We start from the raw sequence: 8,206 nt of genomic DNA on the forward strand, positions 1-8,206 counted from the left end.
CTCTTGATCTCAGGGTTTGGGTGTAAGTCCCAATTTTGGTGTAGAGATTACTTCAAGTAAAATAAAATAAAATCTTAAAAAAAAAAAAGCAAGTGGTGCTCCTGGCACAATTGGTCTCCTGTCTGCCTGATGGACATGACAGCAAGATTTTTGGACAAAGAATGAAAAACCTAAGAGGAATGATGGTCAAAGGATCCATAGAAGCATTTGCTGCTTTTACGATCTAGTACAGGAGACAATAAAATGCAGTGTTCGTGAGGCAGACATTCTAATGGCGAAATTGTTTTTGAGGCTTTCTGCCTGTCACTACACAGCACCTGCCGGGGGCCCCACAGGAGACCGTGAAGGCTGCGGTGGAAGTAAATAGAGATGCCAGGAGGAGGAAGAGGATGTCGTGGCAGTTCGGTGTCCATCCACACTCAGGTTCTTGGGGGTCCTGCTGGCTTAGAGACAAAAGGCCTCGGACAAAGAAGATCTTCCTTTGAAGACCCCACTGTTTCTTTGCTGTGAGATGTTTGTTTCTGAGTTTCTGTTAAGAGGCTGCAGGGTGTGAAGAGGTTTTTTTTTTTTTTTTCTTGTGTATGTGGCAGGAGGGAGGAATGGAGAGTGAAACCGGCCTGAAGCCTCTTCTTGACTGAAGGCAAAGAGCCCTATATTGTAATATTTTAGATTTGAAAATAGGATAACATTAAAAAACTATTTAATTAGTTTTACAGGAAAACTGGCTGAGGACTTTAAAAGGTTCAGCTGGAACAGTGGCTGTCTTGCTATTTAGAAGTAGGAAGAGAAAAATGAGGGCGGTGCTTCCCAACTTGAGTGTGCATGAGGATTACCTGATTTTATTTCCTTCAAAGACAGTCTGATTCCCTAGGTCTGGGGCAGGGCCCAGGACTCTGCAGTTCTCACAGTCCAACCCGCTGAAGTCCGTGCTACCGGTGTGTGGACCGTGTTCTAAGTAGTACTGAGCTAGAGTGCTGGTGAGTGGAAAATCAGATGGGTGACATTATAGGAAAAATGCAGAAAGCTGTTGGCATGGCCCACTGCTGAATCAAAATGTTTTGAATATCAACTTATTGTTACAGGCAGCCCCAAAAGCAATAGACGTTGCCATAGTAATTGTTAAAGTGAGTTTCATCTGATTTCCAAGGGTTAGAAATGTTCTCATGGGTTTTGTTAAAAAGACCATTAGATAAACCATTATTTGGGGTTCAGTTTTAAGCTCCCAGTACTCCCCAAATCGAAAGGCATTTATACCCCCAGCATGTGAAAAGTCAGCAATGGATGGAGGCCATTTAGTGGAGACTTTGAAGCGATGAATAGTGTCCGTTTTCAAGTCCTCTTCATGATTCTGAAAGGATATGGAGGCCCTGTTCAGTGTGCAGACATCGCCCTGACAGCTAGAAGGTTCTAAACACAAGGATAAAGGATTATACTTCTTATTCAGCCAAACCTGCAACTTACCGAAGCCTGGATTGTGCTTTGATTTGATGGGTTTAGGTTGAGTTTGTTTATTTCTGTGGAGAGTACAACCAGAACACATTTCATTTTGACACTGGGTCTTTTGCAGGTTTATTCAAGATGCAAAGAATGATCAGGGGGAGGATTAGAGGTTACATGATTCAGTTCTGATGTACTAACAGCTTTCAGTAGCACTTATTAGCCCCTTTGGCCACAGCGGCCGCTGTGTAGGAGGCCATAGAAGACCATGTTTGGGATCTGTTCAGGGTATTGTGCAGAGGAAGAAAACTTGTGGGCAGCCTCTTAAGCAGCAAAGAAAAATAAGCACAAAACACCAGCGCAGAGCAATAGGGCGCACTGTGAGAACTGCAGGAGGTTAAAGCCCACTGGAGTGAGGGTAAGGCTTAGTAAGGTGAAGGCTATAAACAGAACACACAGGTTTTAGTTAAGGGATGGGTAGGATGGAGGTGATTTATGCAAATAGATTACAAAACACCAAATGTTTAGAAGACAGCAAAACCTATTTATCCCAACTACAGCTATGCAAAAAGATTAACTCTTAGATTTTCCTTAACCAAAGCCCATCAGGCCCTTGCAGTCTTATTCTCCCCCACCAGAAAGGCATCTGGGATGGTGTTGTGGTTGAATTGTGTAATTGTGTCCCCTGTAAAAGATGTTCAAGTCCCAACCTCCAGTATTTGTGAATGTGATCTTGTTTGTAAATAGGGTCCTTGCAGATGACGAAGTTAAGAGGAGGTCATTAGGGTGGGCCCTCATCTGATATGACTGGTGTCCTTACAAAAGGGCACATTTGGACCCAGAAACATGTACATTGTGGAGGCAGGAGAATATTATTCTACAAGCCAAGGAATGCCTAAGGAGAAAGGCCTGGAACAGATTCTCCCTCACAGCCCTCAGAAGGAGCCAACCCTGCCGACGCCTTGATCTCAGAGTTACAGTCTCCAGAACTGTGAGACAATACATTTCTCTTGTTTAAGCCAGCCAGCCTGTGGTACTCCATTACATTGATCCCAGGTGCTCTTCAAAATAATGAGATGGCAAAAGAGGAGGGCTTCTTATGTATTAGCTGTTACTGCAGTAAGACTGCCTGCGAGCAAACTTCAAATTTCAATAGCTTAGAGCAACAACGAGCGTTGGTTTCTCTCTCGCCCACCTGTGGGTTGGCTGGGGTTCAGCTGATCCAGACAGGGCTCTGCTGGGCTTTGCTCAAAGGTGTGTGTTCCATCAGGGTCGGCTCCACATGGCTCTCACCCTCCTCAGACCACTAGTTACCTGAGACATGTTCTTATGGTGAAAGACGGGAGGGTAAGCACGATGATGCGGGTACCTGTCTAGCCTCTATTTCATGTCTGTCGCTGTCCGGTTGGTCAAAGCACAGTGTGTAGCCAAGCCCAAGTCTGAGAGGTAAGGAAGTGCAGTCCAGCAGCATGAAGCCATAGCCATGATGTGGACGACTGGGGAGTGAGGAAGTGAGAACTGTAATTCAACAGACCACATTTGACTTCAGAATTGAATGTGAAATCCAAGGGGTGCTTGATGCCCCTGGTCAGAACTCATGGTGTTTAAGGAAATAGGAAAATGTGTTTTTCAGAGGGAGCAGCACAGACTGTCCATCTTGACTGACATGTGTGAAGACTGAATCTTAAAAGCCTGTATTGCACTTTGAATGAAGCAGTCAACAGATGACCTCTTGTTAGCGAACAGCTGGTAAAATTTTTAAGGAAATAAAGCAAAACACGAACATGTGCCTCACAAGGTAACACAGTACTGTGAATTTAAAGATCTACTACTTTGGTATGAGATGCCAAAGTCTGTCACTTCCCGGATGGGACATCATTCAGAAAACTTAGGAAAGGTGCCGTTTGGCAAACATATTCTTGGTAATTAGGGAGCCTGAAACACCAGACTGTATTGTTTCTTGCACATGGAAATCAAGGCAGCATTGTTCCTTCACTCCACTCCTTGCTTTTAGTAATAGCATCAAGACTGGTTTGAGAAACCATTATGAATTTCCAGACGTAAAAGTCAATCGTGCTAACACATAGTAGTGATATTACATTCAGGACAAGGAATGCTGACTCCTGCAAATGCCGTTTACTTGTGGGATGCAGAATGGGAAGGTGCAGAGCATAGGCTCTGGGCCCAGACTGCTGGCTTCAAATCCTGCCTCTGGGATGATGGCCCTCTTTTGGGCATCTGTAAAATAGGAACAATAATGGCAACTCTGTCTTAGCCCATTCCAGTTTCTAGAACAGAATACCATAGACTGGGTGGCTTATAAACAGAAGTTTATTTCTCACAGTACCGAAGGTGGGGAGGTCCACAATCAAGGTGCTTGGCGGATTCAGTGTCTGGTGATAGCCAGCTTCCTGGTTCATAGATGGCCCTCTTCTCTCTGTGTCCATATAGTGGGAGTGTCAAGGAGCTCTCTGTGGTCCCTTTTGTAAGAGTACTAATCCTGTTCATGAGGGCTGCCCTCTATGACCTAGTCACCTCCCACGTGCCCCCTCTCCTAATACTGTCACATTGGGGCATAGGATTTCTTATAAATACGTACATATGTATCTATATCTATATCTATATCTATTTTTTTTTAATTTGAAAGAGAGAGAGAAAGAGGGGGAGGTACAGAGAGAGAGGACGACAGAGGATCCAAAGTAGGCTCTGTGCTGATAGCAGACAGCCTGACACGGAGAGGGCTGGAAGTCACAAACCGCAAGATCATGACCTCAGCCAAAGTTGGATGCTTAACTGACTGAGCCACCCAGGCACCGTGGGGGTTAGGATTTCGGTATATGAACTTGAAGGGACATAAGCATTCAATCCATAGCAACTTCCCTCTGGATAATTGTGAGGCTTGGACTGGTGCCTGGCACAGAGTAAGGGCTCAAATGTTAGCTTTTATTATTTACCAGCAAGAATCAAGTTTCAAAAATGAGTTATGCAAAATCAGAATGTATAGCACTGCAGCCAAACTGTCAAATATTTTGGGCCACTGCTGCCTTTAAAAGAAACCACGTGGTGGAATCTTAAGGAATATTAAGTGCCATGCCCTTGCCAGTCTTTGTATTTGCCAAGAACAGTTATTCAGCTTTGGTTTTACTTAATCTTTAAAACCCACTATAATTCTCCCAAATGCTCGTTTTTTTTTCTCTCTAATTTCTCCAGACATCTTCAGGGTAACTGGCTATATTAACTGATAATTAAATGGGGCAGTAAAGAGGTTAAGCATTTTTGATATGTCCTGGAAGGACCTCTGTAAGGCAGGTTTGGGTGATGTTCTATTTGTGTGTTCAAATTGGTTAAGATTTGATATTTGTGTTATTATATAAACTTTTGGAGAGTAGGGACCATTCCCTAAAGAGCTTCACATCCCCACAGTTTAGCAGGACACAGTACCCGGTAAAAAGAATTAAAATATAAGTGATCTAAGAGTCTGTGGAATGTAAATCATCAAAGAGATACCATATCTGGTAGCTTGGGTATGAAACACCCAGTAATGTACAAAAGACTTAGCAAGCGATTCAGCTTAACAGTAAGAGTAGTGACTAATTTATGTTTCATTTTGACACTGACATAGGAAGAAATGAACAACTCAAAATGAGATGACCAGCTTTCTCTTTCATGGAACAAATGCATTTAACCCGGCTGAAATCCACAGGCCATCAAAATTTGGAGGACTAATGTCAACATCCTCATGGAAGAATCAGAATGCTACAATAATGTTACTAGGAAGAAAGCAATGGAGAGGTTGGAAAATAGATTATTGTGGGTTTCTGTTATGTGCCAAAGAACTCCTTTAAAACAATGCTTCATGTGAGGGGCTAATAGACAAAATCATCAGAAGTTAGAAAGGTACTTGGTCACATTTATCAGAGGAGACCTACAAGTCTCCTTTAACTATCTGCTACCCCCCCCCCCTTGGTTTCTGGCCTTTAAATTTACAATTCTTTTAGAAATGGCACCTCATGGTAGACTCATTTAAAAACCAACATCTCTTCCAGTACCTTCTCATATGGTTGCTTCTTCAGGCTTCGACTTTATTAGATGTTGCCAAATTGCTTTCCAAAGTGGAAATTTAGATCAAGTACCAATTTACACATTTATGACAGGACATCAGAATTGAAGTTGCTCCATTTTCAACATCTAGTATTGTTAGATTTAAAAATTTTTGCTGGTCTAGAAGTGTGAAATGGTAATGGTTTAAATTTTCATTTACCTGATGACTAATGAGGTTGAGCACATTTTTATAACTTAATTGGCTAGCCAGTGTTCCTCTTTGGAAAAATGCCTATCTTCTGTCCTTTGGGCTTTTATTTTCTTGTTGATTTATTGTGTTCACATGTTGAGGATATTAATCCTGTGTTGCTTATGTTTATTTATTTTTGAGAGAGAGAGAGACAGACAGACAGAGCATGAGTGGGGGAGGGGCAGAGAGAGAGGGAGACACAGAATCCGAAGCAGGCTCCAGGCTCTGAGCTGTCAGCACAGAGCCTGAAACAGCGCTCGAACTCATGAGCCATGAGATCATGACCCGAAGTCAGATGCTTAACTGACTGAGCCACCCAGGTGCCCTAATCCTGTGTTGCTTATATTGTTAGGAGTATCTATTCCCAGTCTACCCTTGAGAAATCTTTCTAAGTTGCACCTTTTTTTAAAATTACATTTTGTAATCATCAGAAGACTAGCGTTGGCCATGCTTTATCTTTTCACTTATTCATGGTATTTTTTGATGCACATGAGTTTTTTATTTTTTAAATGATTTTTTAAGTTTGTTTGTTTATTTAGTTAGTTAGAGAGAGGAGAGGGACAGAGAGAGGGAGAAAGAGAGAATCCCAAGCAGGCTGTACACTGTCATTGCAGAACCCACTCGAACTCACAAACCGTGAGATTAAGATCTATTTGTCAGTCTATTTCCCTTATGGCTTGTGTTTATTGGTCTTGTTTTAAAAACGTTTCCCTAGCCTCGTCATACACACACACACACACACCCACCCCCCCCCCCCACACACACAGACACAAAATCTGCCATGTTTTGAACTTTTGCTTTTTATAATTAATTCTTTCACTTACCTGGCAACTTTTTTTTTTTTTTTTTGTAGGAGCAAGGAAAGGTCTTTATGGGTTTTTTTAATTTTGTTTTTGGTATGCTGTGAGGTGTGAGGGTATTTTGTTCCACTGTGATCACCACTTGTCCCGATACCCTTGATTAAATTGTCCATTCATTCACCAATGATTTGAAATGCCTTTGTTGTCCTACATTAAGTTATTCATTTATTCATGGGCCTGTTTCTGAGCTCAGCAGCTTTTTTGGACTTTGAGAAAGTGATATTTGACGGGGCTGTGCCAAAAATGTACTTTAAAAAAGATATACAGATGGCCACAATGCCAATGGATTGTATTTTATTCTAGAATATTACAAAAAGGAAAAGATGCTGATCCCAGGCTAGATGAAATTATTTTTTTCTGATGGCCCACTATATACTTTATTTATTTTAAATTTTTTAAAATTTATTTTTATTTTTTGAGAGAGCAAGTGCAAGCTGGGGAGAGGGATAGAGGGAGAGAGAGGGAGAGAATCTTACACAGGCTCCACATTTAGCGCAGAACTGGACATGGGGCTTGATCCCACAACCATGAGATCATGACCTGAGCTGAAATTAAGAGTCGGACGCTTAACTGACTGAGCCACCCAGGTGCCCCAATTTATTTTTAAACATTAAATTTAGGGTGGCTAAATTTAATGAGCCTGAGCCTGAGCTGTTCTGTCAGCACAAAGCCTGATTGTGATTCTCTTTTTCCCTCTCTCTTGTCCCCTCTCCCGTGCTCTCTCACAATAAATAAACTTTTGAAAAACACATTAAATGTAAACATTTAAATTAACAGCTAAGTTGTGTGGGGTCAGTTATCATAGGCTATACAACCGCATTATAACAAATTACTGAAGATGCTGTGCATAAAATACTTTATCAAATGTGGTAGTTATATCTAAGTTTATTAAGTTTGTGGACAAAGCAGTTCAGCATGTGAAATCGACCAAAAAAAAAGAGCTCTATCTGGGGAACAATTCAAGTGCTAGTAAATGTGTTAAGCCGGGGCCCATGTACCACCTTAAAAAAGAAACATTACTTAGTTTTTTGAAGACCACAAAATTGTGCTTAGCTAAGCAGTGAAATCCATGTGGTTATCTGTCTTTCTTCATACTCTGTAACTCATCTATTCCCCAAAGTGATAAGAGGCAGCTCACAGTGTTAAAAACACATTTAAAAGAAGAACAACATCAGCTGCCATATTGTATTGCTCCCCTATTCCAACCCCATGCAGAACGATTCCCTTCTAAGTATTTCCAGGATCTGATGTCTTTAATTTCACCTCTAAAAAACAACCTTGTATTAAGTGCAATGTTGTATAATTACTCAAAGCCTAGCCAAACCTAGTCTCCTGGTGATTATAAAATGTAATTAAAATGAAGTGTATCTTAGAAAAGATTTCACAAGGGCATGCCTTGTCAGTCTTGTCATTGTTCTGGGAGTTCTCTGTCATACGCTAGCCAGTGGGATTTGAATGGAATCATCCAGGATGTTATAGCTACAATTTCTCACTCTTAGATTCTAAACCTTGTAGTGGTAGCACACTGATTTAATTTGCTTACACAGGGAACTGATTCTGACATTCTTTATGCCCAAATAACTCAACACTATAAAGTTTGTGAGGGCAAAAAGATAAT

Source organism: Panthera uncia, chromosome X (genome assembly GCF_023721935.1).
Source record: "Panthera uncia isolate 11264 chromosome X, Puncia_PCG_1.0, whole genome shotgun sequence".
Classification (NCBI taxonomy): domain Eukaryota; kingdom Metazoa; phylum Chordata; class Mammalia; order Carnivora; family Felidae; genus Panthera; species Panthera uncia.